Source organism: Delphinapterus leucas, chromosome 1 (genome assembly GCF_059928025.1).
Source record: "Delphinapterus leucas isolate spDelLeu-1000000601 "Yukka" chromosome 1, BTC_Dleu_Yukka2, whole genome shotgun sequence".
Lineage (NCBI taxonomy): Eukaryota > Metazoa > Chordata > Mammalia > Artiodactyla > Monodontidae > Delphinapterus > Delphinapterus leucas.
The window spans coordinates 58097565-58114566 of record NC_143129.1 but is presented as its reverse complement, the minus strand read 5'-3'; the positions used below and the strand labels follow the sequence as shown (position 1 = coordinate 58114566).

At 41.4% G+C, this 17002-nt stretch overlaps 1 protein-coding gene across 1 annotated transcript in view; it reads right to left on the bottom strand.

Moving 5' to 3' along the window:
- Positions 1–2433: 2433 nt before the first annotated feature.
- LOC111165700 (protein transport protein Sec16B-like) overlaps positions 2434–17002 on the bottom strand; it is a 142307-nt gene continuing 127738 nt past the window's right edge. The window contains exon 14 of the mRNA XM_089910749.1: positions 2434–17002. This exon is cut by the window's right edge and continues 27942 nt beyond it. The gene's annotated coding sequence lies outside the window, so the exon portion shown is untranslated.

Genomic DNA, 17002 nt, shown 5'->3' with positions numbered 1-17002 from the left:
CTACTAGCAAACAGAATCCAACAGCACATTAAAAGGATCATACACCATGATCAAGTGGGGTTTATTCCAGGAATGCAAAGATTCTTCAATATACACAAATCAATCAATGTGATAAAGCATATTAACAAATTGAAGGAGAAAAACCATATGATCATCTCAAAAGATGCAGAGAAAGTTTCTGACAAAATGCAACACCCATTTATGATAAAAACCCTGCAGAAAGTAGGCATAGAGGGAACTTTCCTCAACATAATAAAGGCCATATATGACAAACCCACAGCCAACATCGTCCTCAATGGTGAAAAACTGAAAGCATTTCCACTAAGATCAGGAACAAGACAAGGTTACCCACTCTCACCATTCTTATTCAACGTAGTTTTGGAAGTTTTAGCCACAGCAATCAGAGAAGAAAAGGAAATAAAAGGAATCCAAATCGGAAAAGAAAAAGTAAAGCTGTCACTGTTTGCAGATGACATGATACTATACATAGAGAATCCTAAAGCTGCTGCTGGAAAACTACTAGAGCTAATCAATGAATTTGGTAAAGTAGCAGGATACAAAATTAATGCACAGAAATCTCTAGCATTCCTATACACTAATGATGAAAAATCTGAAAGTGAAATCAAGAAAACACTCCCATTTACCACTGCAACAAAAAGAATAAAATATCTAGGAATAAACCTACCTAAGGAGACAAAAGACCTGTATGCAGAAAATTATAAGACACTGATGAAAGAAATTAAAGATGATACAAATAGATGGAGAGATATACCATGTTCTTGGATTGGAAGAATCAACAGTGTGAAAATGACTCTACTACCCAAAGCAATCTACAGATTCAATGCAATCCCTATCAAACTACCACTGGCATTTTTCACAGAACTAGAACAAAAAATTTCACAATTTGTATGGAAACACAAAAGACCCCCGAATAGCCAAAGCAATCTTGAGAACGAAAAAAGGAGCTGGAGGAATCAGGCTCCCTGACTTCAGACTATACTACAAAACTACAGTAAACAAGACAGTATGGTACTGGCACAAAAACAGAAAGATAGATCGATGGAACAGGATAGAAAGCCCAGAGATTAACCCACGCACATACGGTCACCTTATCTTTGATAAAGGAGGCAGGAATGTACAGTGGAGAAAGAACAGCCTCTTCAATAAGTGGTGCTGGGAAAACTGGACAGGTACATGTAAAAGTATGAGAATAGATCACTCCCTAACACCACACAAAAAATAAGCTCAAAATGGAATAAAGACCTAAATGTAAGGCCAGATACTGTCAAACTCTTAGAGGAAAACATAGGCAGAACACTCTATGACATAAATCACAGCAAGATCCTTTTTGGCCCACCTCCTAGAGAAATGGAAAGAAAAACAAAAAACAAATGGGACCTAATGAAACTTCAAAGCTTTTGCACAGCAAAGGAAACCATAAACAAGACCAAAAGACAACCCTCAGAATGGGAGAAAATATTTGCAAATGAAGCAACTGACAAAGGATTAATCTCCAAAATTTATAAGCAGCTCATGCAGCTCAAAAACAAAAAAACGAACAACCCAATCCAATAATGGGCAGAAGACCTAAATAGACATTTCTCCAAAGAAGATATACAGAATGCCAACAAACACATGAAAGAATGCTCAACATCATTAATCATTAGAGAAATGCAAATCAAAACTACAATGAGATATCATCTCACACCAGTCAGAATGGCCATCATAAAAATATCTAGAAACAATAAATGCTGGAGTGGGTGTGGAGAAAAGGGAACACTCTTGCACTGCTGGTGGGAATGTGAATTGGTACAACCACTATGGAGAACAGTATAGAGGTTCCTTAAAAAACTACAAATAGAGCTACCATATGACCCAGCAATCCCACTACTGGGCATATACCCTGAGAAAACGAAAATTCAAAAAGAGTCATGTACCAAAATATTCATTGCAGCTCTATTTACAATAGCCCGGAGATGGAAACAACCAAAGTGTCCATCATCGGATAAATAGATAAAGAAGATGTGGCACATATGTACAATGGAATATTACTCAGCCATAAAAAGAAATGAAATTGAGCTAGTTGTAATGAGGTGGATAGACCTAGAGTCTGTCATACAGAGTGAAGTAAGTCAGGAAGAGAAAGACAAATACCGTGTGCTAACACATATATATGGAATTTAAGGGGGAAAAATGTCATGAAGAGCCTAGGGGTAAGACAGGAATAAAGACACAGACCTCCTAGAGAATGGACTTGAGCATATGGGGAGGGGGAAGGGTAAGTAGTGACAAAGCAAGAGACAGGCATGGACATATATACACTACCAAACGTATGGCAGATAGCTAGTGGGAAGAAGCCTCATAGCACAGGTGGATCAGCTCGGTGCTTTGTGACCGCCTGGAGGGGTGGGATAGGGAGGGTGGGAGGGAGGGAGACACAAGAGGGATGAGATATGGGGACATATGTATAACTGATTCACTTTGTTATAAAGCAGAAACTAACACACTATTGTAAAGCAATTATACTCCAATAAAGATGTAAAAAAAACTGTAAATAAAAAAAGAATAAGACTTTCCACAATAGCAAAAAAATGATGGCTAATGACAGGTACAGAAAAACAATATCACAGTTAGCATGTCTGAGGTGTGACTGAACTTCAAATCCACCACAGGTCTTGGTTTTGAGCAACGATGAGAGCAAAGCAGAGGAAATCTCTATTCCTTATGGAGCTTATAGTCCAGTGGGAAAGCAGTCATGAAACAGGCAACCCCACTATAATTATGGGACAGCAGCTGTGCTTGGTGCCATGGAGTCCGCGTACAGGGAGGAAAGAGAGGAAGACCCCTGTCCCAAATCATCAGTCCTGCCTACCCATTGTGATGTTGGAAATGCAACATTTAGAAATGAATTCTATTCGTTAATCACTGCTTTTCTCTCTCAATCCTCTTCAAAATGCAAAGACCTGTGGGAGGGGTTATTCATGAAGTTGCTAACCTTTCCATTTTGAGACTTTAATAGCTCTTATTCTATTTAAAGATCAAAAAGCAGGAAAGCTCCCAAATGCTACTGGGGAGAGCAGGGAGGAGCATCAAGCAGGAACACGCAGGGTTGGAGGTTCCCACAACAGACCTGTTTGGCAATATTGCCCAGGGTTGCTTCGCCCTGGACAATGGCATTTGGATCTTAGCAGAAGTATAAAGTGATCCTGTGGGTAGGATCTGATGCCTTATAAACTAGGGTAGTGTAAAGAGCACCTAGCTGTCATGATAGCTCTGACCCCTGGAAAGGAGTTGGGCTCTTTTCTCAACTCAAGGGACCTCAGCTTTCATCTTAGTGCCCAGTGGGAAGCAGGACCCTTCTCCCAATGAGGACAGAAGACCCAGGTAGCCAGAAACCCCTCCCACTTCCAAGAAGGAGCATGGTGTTGTGGTTAAATCCATTGCTCTGAAGTCCAACAAAACTCAAACTCAGCCACTTACCAAATGAGGGACTTTGGGCAAGTTACTTGACTGCTCTGAACGTTCAGTTTCTCATCTACAAAATGGGACTGATAAACATAGCTATCTCAGGGGTCATTGTGAGATCACATGAGATACCGTATGCAACACACTTTCCACAGTTACCTGTTATTTACCAGAGAGACAGTGGTGTGAAGCCACTCACAGCCACCCGGGGAGGGTGAAGTTATCTGGACCAATGCTGCCCAGCATCAGGAACACCTGGGTGCTTGTTAGACCCAGGCCCCACCCCAGGCCTGTGGGATCAGAATCTCTGGGAATCTGTGTTTTAGCAAACTTTCCAAGTGACTTTTACACACGCTTAGTTTTGAGAAGCACAGCACTGTAATCACAGATAGACCTGAAGTCAGAGGCAGAGTGTCTTAGACAAGTCCTTCCTTCTTCAGAGGCAGTGATACCTGTCTGAGATATCTTGTAAGATTGATGAGAACATTCTATAATATGCCCAAAAGGGCTTTGCAATGTGTCAAACAACATGGAAGTGGACGAGTGCATGATTATTCCCTGCATTTGTAACAGGACCCTTTAAAAGGAAGACAGCCAAGTTCTTGGCTTTCCTTCCTGGCTCTTGACAAAACCTCCTACTGCTCTCGGAGGACTCAAGAATGTTGACCCAGAATTCCCTGCGTGTTCTCTTGGAAAAGCAAGCTACTTCTGACAGCTAAAGCTGTACACAGTGTATCATAAAATCCCTGCAGCTCAGACCTGACAATTATTCCCTCTGTTTCCTGACCTGCACAGACTGCCCAGCGCGGCGGGGCTCTCTGTGTCTCAGGAGCTTTCTGCGGATGGAGCACAGCTTTCAGGGGCCCCAGGATTTGAATCAAGACCAGTGAATGGGTAGAAGCGACAGAGTCAGGTTTCATGCCCAAATAAGGAAGAACTTTGCAACCATCAGAAAGCAGCATGAACTTCCCTGGGAGGTGGAGGGTGAGATCCCCTACCCAGGAGATGGGCATTCACAGACATGAAACTATTTTATGATTTCCCATCCTACTCCACTCTCCTACTTTCAGTGTGCTCTGCCTGACATCTGAGGGGCCTCCTTCTAAGGATTTACCTTTCTTTCATTTAGTTGATATTTACTCATCACCTGCCACGTGTCAGGCACTGTCCTAGACATCAGCATGAAGGATCCTGCTTTCATGGAGCTTCTGGCCCAATGGGCAGTTTCGACTGGGTGAGCAGGGGAAGGCCTCTCTGCACAGGTGGTATTTTCGACTGAAATCTACAACACAGGAAGGAGCCAGCCATGGGACAACCATTTGGACAAGCATTTCAGGCCAAGGGGACAACTGATGGTGAGGCAGGGCCTGTGCAGGAACCTGCAACACAGTGAGTTGGGGTGAGTGACAAGAGGAAGGGAAGGAGAAAAAGTCAGGAAGGGATCAGATCCAGTGGGGAAGGCTTTGTGAGCCAGTGTAACAGGTGAGGATTTTTTTTTCCTTTCTTTCTTCTTTGCAGCACTTAAACAGGCCTGCTCATTGCCAGACTCATCAAAAAGTTCTTTGTCAAGCACCTACTTCCCGCTATAAGCCTCGGGGAGCCAGGTACTGTCCTCCCATCCAGCTGCTGCTTCCTCTAAACATTCTCAAGTCTGGCCCTCACTTTCAGCATCTCTGAAGGTCTCATATTTGAGAGATGATTGCTTACATGATTGCTTACCTTCTGAGCCACTAGCTGGTTACAAAACCAAAGTCCTTTTCTTTTTTCTGTCTTTTCCATGTGATGAAACACAGATGTGTATTGGATATGGGTCTAAACACAACTGGGGAACAGCAAACCCTATCTATGTGGGGCACCAACATAGCACAGTGGCTAAGGCACAGGGCCTAGAGCCCGAATGCCTGGCTTTCAATGCAGGTTCCTTCTTACTTACCAGCCGCGTGACCTTGGGCAAGCCACTTAGCTCTCAGAGCCTCAGCTTTGCTGTATGTAAAATGAGGAGAGTGACAGTCCCTGCTTCATGCGATGGTGAGCACACACTGATACTTTACGAGTATAGAACTTAGAGCAGAGGCTGACACTTAGTAAGTGCTTAATAAGTACAAAACCTTATTTGGCCCAAACTTTGGCTCTTTGTGAGTTTTAACATTGCTTCAACACTGGACAAATATTTGTTGAGTATATGCTATGTAATAGGCACTCTGCTAGGCATGCTTTCAGAAAGAGCTTTGGGCTGGAAGTCAGAAGACCTGAGTTCTGGTCTCAGTTTTCCTAGGAGCTGATCAACCTCACCATCTCTTGTCCTCAGGTTTCTTCCCCTTTAAAGGTGGACCCTGGGGACACCTGACTTGCAAGGCTCCCCTGGCCCTGGCCTGCCTAGATGACCACCCTCGTGAGAACCAAGCCCACAGTCCTCCCCAAGCAGGGCCAACCCCTCCAGCCATTCACCTCCACCAGGTCCCTGTGTGCGAGCACACGCCCTGGAGAGAAGTGGGCCTGATCACTGTCTCGTGCTCGCCATAAAATATTGATTGGGGAATTTAAAATTTCGAAATGATTTAGGAGCCCCAGACGAGGACATAATGTGCTGTGCCCAGCTGGGTTATGAGCCATCTATCTCCTGTCAGCAAGCAGCAAGAAACTGACAGAATCAATACAGACGCGTCTGAAGACAGACTTAACTCATTTCCTTCCTCACCCACCCCTTCCCCGGGCTATGGTTGGAGTGGGTCAGCCCTCGAGGTCGGCCCCAAAGCTGGGGCCTGGACGCCCATCTGCCCAGTTGCTGCCTGTTTTCACTCCCTCCATTGGCTGAGGCTGGCACTTTTGCTAATGCGTCAGAAAAATTAAGGAATCTAACAGTATTGTATCATACCTCCTTGAATGTAAAATATCTTGTACCTGCTTTATGATACATAGTAGTGACCGTGCTTTATCAGATCTGTTTATAATGATGTTATTCTGGAAGGTTTTCTTTCCATACGATGATTGAGAAGCTAATAAAAAAAATGGTACCAGGTACCCTACCAGTAACGGAACTTTGCTGTTTTCTGACGTTTTGTTTTTTACCTTTTTTTCTTTTAATGGAGCGTGCTGGATGTCTCTATAATTTTGTTCAGATGACTGCAGAACCTGGAAAAGCGGTTGCTGCTCTTGAGGCATGACTTACTGCTGTTGGTCTTTTTATATAAATAAATAAATACACATATACACATATATATAATTTGAAATTTTGGAAATTTTAGCTGTGCTGTCAACTTTGGAAAATTATTCCAGTTGTACCGTGTTGCGTTGGCATTGTGCAGAAATTAACAGCCATATTGGTTTAGAAATGTTAAACATTTTTTTCCATTTGTACTGGGGTAAGGCACTGTATTAAATATGAAAGGTCTTATCTACATGGGTTTGATTACGGAAACTAATAAGGTATTCTCTAAATTAAAAACAAAAAGAAATATTAAGGAATCTAGAACTTCTACTCTTCTTTCCCTCTCTATGGTCTAAATAGTGTCTTCTGGCCTGTGTCCTGAAAGGAAAATCATAATAGTAGCTTCCTTATATTTAGCTCCAAGAATCTCATAAGAATCATCATTACTTAACTTCTTAGAGCCTCAGTTTCCTTATCTGTGAAAGGAAGGGGGTAATGATACCTTCCTCATAGAGTTACATCAGATTAAAGCAGATGCATTGTGAATATACTTAACGCCACTGACTTGCACACTTAAAAATGGCTAAAAGGGCAAATTTCATGTTATGTATGTTTTAAAATAACAAGCTTAAAGCAGACAAATGACATTGCCAGCACATAAAAGGCTCCCCATAAATGGCACCTGCTGAGAAGACTGGGATGCAGAGAGTAACAAGTAGCATATCGGAGGTAAGGAGTTTCAAAGCAACAGAGCTGGTATTTGAACCCAGGTCTGCCCAATGCTGAAACGGGAGCCCTGTCCTCCAAGCTATGCTGTGTCACAGAAGAATAGGTGCACTGCAGGGAGGTCTTATTCATCTGTGTTTGCCAGGTCCACCCACTGCCTAACCAGCATCCTAGGTGTCAGGCTTGCATTACTCAATGAGGTTAATAAATGTGTCACTCCCAGGGAATGGCTTTGTTCCTTCCTGCCTCACACACGGGTCTATGCACCGGAAGCATTTATTAAACTCGTTGAGAGGCTTGAATCGGAATTTAATCTTTCTAGCTAAACAATGGTGTGTGCAGCAGCCCAACAGAATTACTTGTTTAATCTTATCCTTGCACACCTACTCAGCCTAAGGCAGCTGGCTAACCCCAGGAGCAGCGTGACATCGCAAGATGTAGGATGCTAAGGAGTGGCTCTGTAAAGGACTTACTTACTATATCAAGAAAAAGCCCATCTGGAGGTCTTTTTTAACTCAGGATTTTTTTTTTTCATGATAAATTTATCTTCCTAAAGGCATACGTACCAAAGCCACTTTTACCCAAGGCTGTGTTGAGCCCCTTCACAGTAGAAGATATAGACCTAGTCTCTGGTTTCCCACTCCAAGCTTAATATTTTAGCATGGTCTTTGCTTGATTATAATCTATCTTTCATTCAAACCCCTCCTGCAGTCTGTCATTTCTTTGAGTACCTGGTACATGCCAGGCAATGGGGCCTATTTGGAGAGAGAACTAAGACAGAGTCTTTGCCCGCAGAGGAATCACAGTCTAGCAGAAGAGACAAACGGGAACACAGAAGAGGACAATACAGCGATTCGGGGCACCAGTGCACGGAACGGTTCATTCTCTCTGCATCCTAAGCAGTGGGACCTGAGTGAACTGAGTGAGGAAAAGCATTCCAGACATGGCACAGCGCAGTGGCATGAAGCTGAAGAACAGGGTGGCCGATTAAGGAACTGAGTGGCGTTCGGCAAAGCGAGAGCATAGGCTGTGGGTAGGGATGGTGGGGTGGGAATGTGAAGCCAAATACAGTTGCTTTGGTTGCTGGCAGCCCAGTCTGGAAGGCTTAGTAGGGCTTGTAAAAGGATTCTGATTTTCATCATAATAGTCGTCATTAGCTGCCATTTATTAAGATAGCATGTCAGGCACTTTGCATGTATTATTTCCTTTTACCCTCACACTCATCCCTACAAAGTAGATATTATTTTCCCATTTTTCGGGTAATGAAATTGTGGCTCAAGGAAGTAGGCACTGGGGAATAATTTTACAGGGCGGTAACATGGTTTAGTGTATACTTTAGAGAGATCACTCAAGTGGAGAAGAGATTACCAGAGTGTAAATGTGAAGGCAGAGAAACCAATTAGGAAACTATTATAATAGTCCAGGTGCAAAGTGTTAATGGCCCAAATTAAAGCAGCAGAGGAGAGATTAGAGAATTGGTGGGGGGAAGGGGGCATAAGGAGTACATTTTGCATTTCCAGGCGTTTTTCTTGAATTTTCATTTGTGGAGTTCAAAGACAGGGCATTGCCTCTGCTTATACTCTCAGGTCAGAGGTTAGACATGTGGGGTTTCTACAAGGTAGGAACAGAGATGAAGGAGAAAATGCATAGTAGCCAGATCTCTTCTTCACTGCTTCTGTCAATCATAGAATGCCAGGGACAAGGGGGGCACTGCTCTCAGTGAGGATGTGTTTATTTTGCTTCTATTTGGTGAAGGGCTGTGTTCTTTCATTTTCCTGTATTTTTCCAAGTCCATGGCAGAAAAACCAAGACTCACCTCTGATGCTAAGAAACTGTGCTCTAATAGGCCCATAAGCATGTCTTGGAAGTTCATGAACTCCAGGAAGATCCTCTTTCCTTCTTAGATATCATAAAATAAAATAAACTGGATAGAGAAAGCAATTCATTTATAAAATATCTTGCAAAGAATGGTGTGCTAGATTGTATTATTGTTCTCAATTGTTCACTCTCCCTTTTGTAAGAGAGATATACATCCCTGCCCACTGCCAAGCGATTTCAGAAACTCCCTGTGAGAGGAGTAACTCCCCTGCCCCCAATGACTGCAAGCTACATGAGAATTGCTTTGGCCAACTGAATGTGAACCGAATGCCACATTCTACATACTATTCTGTGATTCGTCCATATCTCTTTTTCATTTTCCATAGTAACAGTTATCCCAAATGGTGGCTGTTTCTTCAACCTAGATTCTTAAAGGAAGAAGATATTTGGAGCAGGAGCAGTGCTATTCCAACCCACAGCCAATACGAAATGTAATCAAGAAATAAATTTTTGTTGTAAGCCACTGAGATGTAGGGGTTTCTTGTTACTGTAACATAACCTAATGAAAACTGACAAATACAGGTGGGAATCTGTTCATACAAGTCTCCAAGAAACAGGCATGTGGAGCTTGAACACTTAAGACTTTGCCAGCCACAATGGAACTTGTGGACAAGTGATTAAAAGAAAGGGGGCATTCATTCTTTCCAAAATCATGGCCCATGTAGACCAATGACACAGTTTCATGGCTTGCATTCACTGCACAAAATCTCTCACAAAAGACTTCTGATCATCATCTTTCTGCTAAGAGGAGACACTGGTAGGGTTTCCAAATTCCCTGAATTGAAATTATTCAGTTGGAGTTTAATATTGAGTAAATCCAGAAAATAAGATTGAGCTAGCTGATTTCATGCTTTAAATTCTTTTCATTTCCAAACTTGACCATTTCCATCTGTAAAACGCCAAGGCAGTTGTGGACCATCTGCCTCTTAAGTTTCTGCAGTAGCACTCAAAGCAGACAATGCTTTTTGCCTGAGGAAAGTTATCTTCTTTTTTGTGTTAGCTTATCTAAGAGAGACAAAGAGAGAGTTCTTGTATTATCCAGAGGAAGACATTGCTAGAAGGGTTTTCGTAGATTATTTGAGCTTCCTTTTCAGACAAGAGAAAATTGAAGATGTAATATGACTTAGACATAGCAGTTGGCACATAATAGACGCTCAATAAATAACCATTGAATAAATGGATAAATTGAAAATTGAACAAAAGCTCATCTCCATTGCAGATGGCAGGCCTGGCCCTAATTAGACATTGTACACCATGTCAAATGCACTTTTCACGAGGATGAACTGTGTTTTATCATTTATTCATTAGTCTGTTCAATATTCAGATTGTATTGAGCCACTCTTGTGTGCTAGGTATAATGCTGGACACAGGGAAGACAAAGGGGACTTGGGCAGGTCCCAGTCTCCGCCCTCCAAGAGCATTGTCTACTCTGAGCCCGTCCCCACTCTACTGTCCTCACCAATATCACCTGGGTGTTCTATTTCTTTAATTCTTCAGTGTTCCTCCCTTGACAAAGGAAAAGTTACTACTGGTATGCTAGTCATTTTGATGTGTTAATTCCCAAACTTCTGGGCATCTGGATCCATTTACATCTTAAAAATTTATTAAGGATCCCCAAAGGCTTTTGCTTAATGCAAACTCTTTTACATTTTCCATAAGAATTGTTAATGCTCACAATATTTACCATATTCAAAATTTTAAACAAGAAATGTTTACAATATTGATTTATTCATTCATTTAAATATTATTGTAATAAACCCATATGTTAACATAAATAACATTTTTTTAAATTATATTTTTCAAATAAAAAGAATTTTCGTGAAAAGAATGACACTGTTTTGCATTTTTTCAGATATCTTTAATGCCTGGTTTAAAGAAAGTAACTAGAATCTCATATCTGCTCCTGCATTAAGTCTCTTGAGATATCATACCACATAGCCTCTGGAAAACTCTACTGTACATCATGAGAATATGGAAGTGGAAAAAGCAAATAATGTGTTAATATTATTTTGAACATAGTTTTGATTTCTTGGACCCATTGGTAGGTCTTATGGACCTCCCAAGGATCCCTGGACTACACTTAGAGATCTGAATATAATCTAATCATCTGGGACTTCCCTGGTGGCACAGTGGTTAAGAATCTGCCTGCCAATGGCAGGGGACACGGGTTTGAGCCCTGGTCTGGGAAGATCCCACATGCCGTGGAGCAACTAAGCCTGTGCGCCACAAACTACTGAGCCTGCGCTCTAGAGCCCATGAGCCACAACTACTGAGCCCACGTGCCACAACTACTGAAGCCCGCACACCTAGAGCTCGTGCTCCTTAACAAGAGAAGCCACCGCAACGAGAAGCCTGCACACCACAATGAAGAGTAGCCCCCACTTGACACAACTAGAGAAAAGCCTGCACACAGCAGCAAAGACCCAATGCAGCCAAAAATAAATAAATTAATAAATAAATTAATTAATTTAAAAAATCTAATCATCCTTTGAAATGGGGAAGAAAAAAAGAGGGAAATTGGAAATGGAAATGCTAATATCTGGGCATGTCAAACCTCTGAACAGATGCCCATGCGGGATGTAGAAAGTCAAGTTGAGACCTAGCCTCCTCTATAGGCACTTAATTATTTTTTTAAGATTAGACAGCTACTCCCCTGGAACTCTTAGTACTCTTTACATCAGGTCCCATGAAATTTAAGGCAGGGTCATTACTACACCAGTGTTTTCTCTCCATTAATTCTGTTTGGTCCTTTTGAGTACCAAATGACTCACAAGGGTAAAGGAAGTTGGTTTAAAGGAAAAGATACAAACAATTACCCCTACACTAATTCCATGTTAAATAAATACTGTCACCTTTGTGCTAGTGAAGCAAGAATAATTCACCCCAAAAAAACATTTCTAAGCCTATGAAAACTTTCTTTTGTGTATATATTAACCCGCTTATACCAAAAAAGATTTGTGGGAAATTATAAAATATGCAAAATACAGAATAATAAAAATAAAGATAACAACATTAAAATAATCAATATCTAACAGTAAATGAAGCCAGGGAGTGATAATAGAAACGCAAGACAAAAAGCCCTGCACAGTTATTTAAATCATTTAAATTTGATGTCCAGATTCTTTTTAGCCCTAGCAAAGGCAGAAACACAATTAGCTACAAGATCACTTATATGCTAACTTCATCTAACATAGCTTTAGTGGCACTGAAACTGTGGGTCCTCATAGATGGGACAGTGAGTAACATAGAGAAAATACATTCTTATAACTTATACACTTCTTATAACTTACATAACAGTAAGGCATTTAGACCACAAATTTAATGTCTATAACATGTTGAGGGTTTCATGATTCTTGGTAATTCCAAAACTAGTGGTACAAAGATTTTCAGTGGTTTTTCACCTTCAGTGATTCACATCCACACTCCCTAGGCCAGTGTTCAGGACCCCAACCCAACTTCCTGAAGTTATCTTTCACTGCACTCCCACTCAAACCCTCTACCCCAGACAGGCCACTATAGTCACTCTTTCAAACTCTGATTCCTGCTTCCATGTTTTTGTCTATACCATTTCTCCCACTGAGTAAGTACACAGTAGGTCTTTATTACTTTAGTGCTTAGGCTATGATCAGAAATATATATATGAGTAACCAGTCTTATCCTCTTTAAACTCTTTCTCACTCATTTTGGTTGTTTGCTTTGCTTTGTTGTTGTTGTTTCAGGAAAACTAGGATGGAATGGAACAAGTCATGTGGACAAGGACAACACATCTATGACTCATTTGGTGGCTCTATACAGCATACTCTCCCACCCCTTCCCCTTCCCTCTCCCTGGTTCATTGACTAAATTTCATGGAATGTGGTCATTCATTCCCTCATTCATTCGTTCAACAAAGATTTAGGAGTCAGCTGCCATTCTGAGCCATGAGAATATAGCAATGAGTAAGACCTAATCCCAGTCCATACAGACAAAAATTCAAGTAAACAAAAAAATTGCAAGTTATAATTAATGCTATAAAAGTCAAAACTAAAGACTGAGATTGAAATTAGCATTTTAGATAGGGGAGTCCAAGAAAGCATGCTTGAAGAGTGATACTTAAGCTAAGATCTAAAAAACAAGAGAGAGCTGTCACATGAAAATGGGGAAAGAACATTCAGATGAAAAAATGTGAATCAATTTCCTCATCAGTTAAACAGAAGAATAACAGATCCTATCTCATGTGTGTGATATGAGAATTTAATGTGTTAATCCATGAAAAGCACTTAGAACTGGCCTGGTCTACAGTAAATGCCATTAAGTTAGTGATGTAAATTACCATTCCAGGCAAAGGGGACAGCATATGCAAAACCCTGACGTGTAAGGGAGTACGATATGTTCAAGGGACTGAAAGAAGAGTGTCATGACTAAAGTACGATAAATAAGGAGAAAAGTCTAGTAAGAAAAGATTGGAGAGCTAAGGGCCAGAGCAATCATGGCCTGCACATGATAGGAACTTAAGTTTTGTTCTAGAAGCAATGTGAAAATTTGGAGGGTTTTGAGCAGGGAAGCTGCTGCTATGGGCAGAATGAACTGTAATACCAAGTGAGACTGAAAGAAGAAAAATCAATCAGGAGGCAGCTGCAGTAGTCCAGTTGGAAGATGATGTAGGCCATGACTAAGAATAGCAATGGACATAGCAAAGTATATTGTAGAATTTGGGTTGACAGGACTTGATGATGGATATGATGTTCAGGAGTTGGGAAACAGGCACCAAGGGTACCTTTCTGGAATTACTCAGTTGAAAATGTCTGCAAGTAGCAATGTCAAGGAGACAGTTGGATTTATAAGTTTAGAACTCAGAAGAGATGGTGAGAGAGAAAAATACAAATATTGGAGACATCAGTGTAAATGTTGCTCTTAAATACATGCAACCTGAGTAGATTGGCTAGGAGGAGACTTTGGAGACACAAAGCAGAGGAGCCAAGGTCAAGCTTTGAAGAATCTCAACGTTTAGAGGTTAGGTGGAAGAGAAAGAGCCAGCCAAGGAGATCAGGGAGGCATGGTCAAGTGAGGTCGGAGAAGAGTCAGAAAAAAAAGAATTTTCACAGAAACCAAGAAAAGAAAATGTTTCAAGAAGGAGGAGATAGTAATGATTGCCCCAATATATTTTGAGGTCAGACAAGATGAGAGGACTTCCCTGGTGGTACAGTGGTACAGAATCTGCCTTCCAATGCAGGGGATGCGGCTTCAATCCCTGGTCGGGGAACTAAGATCCCACATGCCTAGGGGCAGCTAAGCCCATGCGCCATGACTATTGAGCTCGTGCGCCTCAACTAGAGAGCCTGTGTGCTACAAACTATAGAGCCCACATGCCCTGGAGCCACAAGTAGAGAGAGAAAACCTGCACGCCACAACTAGAGAGAAGCCTGCGTGCCACAACAAAAGATGCCACACACAACAACCAAGATCCTGTGTGTGGCAACTAAGACCCGACGCAGCCAAAAAAAAAAAAAAAAAAAAAACCAGTGACTGGATGTGGGAACATGGAGGTCATTTGTAATCTTGGCAAAATTGTGTTCCATCAATTGGTAGAGTCAGAAGCTTGACTTGAGTAGGTTGATGACAGACTGGGAGGTAAAGACATGGAAACAATGTGTTTAGACAATTCTTTCGAGAAGTCTGTATTAGAGCATATCAGAGAAATGGAAGAATGGCTGGAGTCAAGGAAGCACGTCTGCCATGACTGACCACTGGTATTTACAGGGAATGAACTTTGGTTTCCATGATTTTACCTCAGAAATTCTAAGCTCTGTCACCAAAGCCCAAATGGGTTGTCTTTTGTCCCCTAAGAGGGAGCATGACATTGTAGGAAAAAACTGACTGGTCTTGTCAATAATCTCACCAGGGCGTTCCTCTTGATTTCCACCCCACCCCAACCCCTCTCTGACTATTGTTTTCCTTTTCTAGCCTCAGTAGAACATCCCTAAGGTTCCCCCATCCCAATATCAAAATAACCTATGATATAATCAATATATTAATTCTTGGCTGGAAGATTTGTGTTCCGTATGTCCTCGTCCCCACCTGAATGCTGCAACATTCCCCTGTTTCACCTGGATGCAGAGTAAATCATTAAGTTTCAATGCACCAAAGCAGTGTTCATTTAGATACACGCTACAGTGAGCCAAATATACTCGTTTAAACGTCAATAAACCTGACCTCCAACTGAGCTCATTTGTGCGGAGGGAGGTGGGATGGATGTGAGGGACATCACTGAACCCCGTAAGCTCCCAAGGTGTTATTAAAGAGGAGGAAGCACCAACCTCCCACCAATAGTTCCTAAATGTGATCACTTTCAATTTGTTCAATGCAGTGGATAAGTGATATACAGATTTGAGGCTTGGAATAAATCATAACGAGAATTCTAATGTTCTAGCAGGAACTGAGAGCGCCCATCTCCATCCGACCCCACTGAATTATGTCACTTGAACCCAGCATGGCTGGGTAGTCTGCAAGTATTCAAAACCAGCAAATCTGTGAAAAGCAACGTCTACTTCTATCACCAACTGACCAAAACTCCAACAATCCTCCAACCTCCAACTGCTGCTCGGTTGTTGATTTTTTTTCTGTGTTTTACCTAAGCACTATAGAATGTCCACTGTATACAATGCCATAACAGAAGAGAATGCAAAACCAATTCCCTAATCAAGATTCTGTTTAAACTTTATATATTAAGGTAATCATTGGTTGGTTTGAAGATAGAGGTTTTGCCTTGAATTGGGTCATTAGTGGCCATAAAGCAAAATGCTAAACCCCATTCCCTTCACCCAAAAGCATAGGCTCAGTAAACATTTTCATTAAAGCATTTTACCAAGACAGACATTCTTTCTAAGCTAAAAAATGAGTAAAATCATAATTTATCAATGTGCTGGCTGTTTATCCTTGGTATAAACATTAATCATTTAAAGATAATATGGTAAGGAGAAAGACTAAAAGGAACCTAATGTATTCTTGGGTTCCCTATGTGGGCTAGAAGCTGTGTTAGACGCTTTCCTTTCAGTGACAGGCTTAATTCATATGCCTCTCATATAAGGTTAAGTATTATTACCACTCCTTTACTGATTAGGAAGTGGGGTCTGGCATGTTAAGTGATTTGCCCAAGGTCACATACCTCATAAAAGCTGAATCAAGATTTGGCCATCCCAAAGTCCACACGCTCTTCCCACTCAACTGGGCAGCCTCCCTCACAAAATGACCCAAAACATATTACAAATGAGAAAGGGGAGGGAGTCAAAACAATCATTTGTAAGGTCAACACTCTAGAGTATTCACCTTTACAAGAAATAAATCATGTTACCACACTGATCCAGGCCAGTGAGCCAGTGAGTTAACTTCCCATTTATTCATTCCACAAAATAATCTAATTATTTCAAGCCACTAGAGAACACGAAATTCCTGCTCCAGTGCACTAAATTGCTCACTAGTAACCTTAAAAAGCTAACCGAAAGATTTCAGTTATTCCTGGAAAACCCATCAACTTCTTAATCAGGAAGAACTCGTCCACTGCCCACTGTAAATAGAAGCATCACTTCCTGTTCGGCTCCTAAAATTTCACACACTCTAAATAGCTAGATCTACACAGCCATGAGGCCATGCCGTTTTCTCCTTGAACTTCTCTTAGAAGAGTTATTTGATCAGTCCTACTTACCTAAACCTGAAAATGGGGAAGGAGAGGGGGAGGGAGAGAAAAGGGCACACAAAGAGAAAGAGTGCTAACAGGCTGCATGTGTGTAATCCACTCTTTTTCTCTAT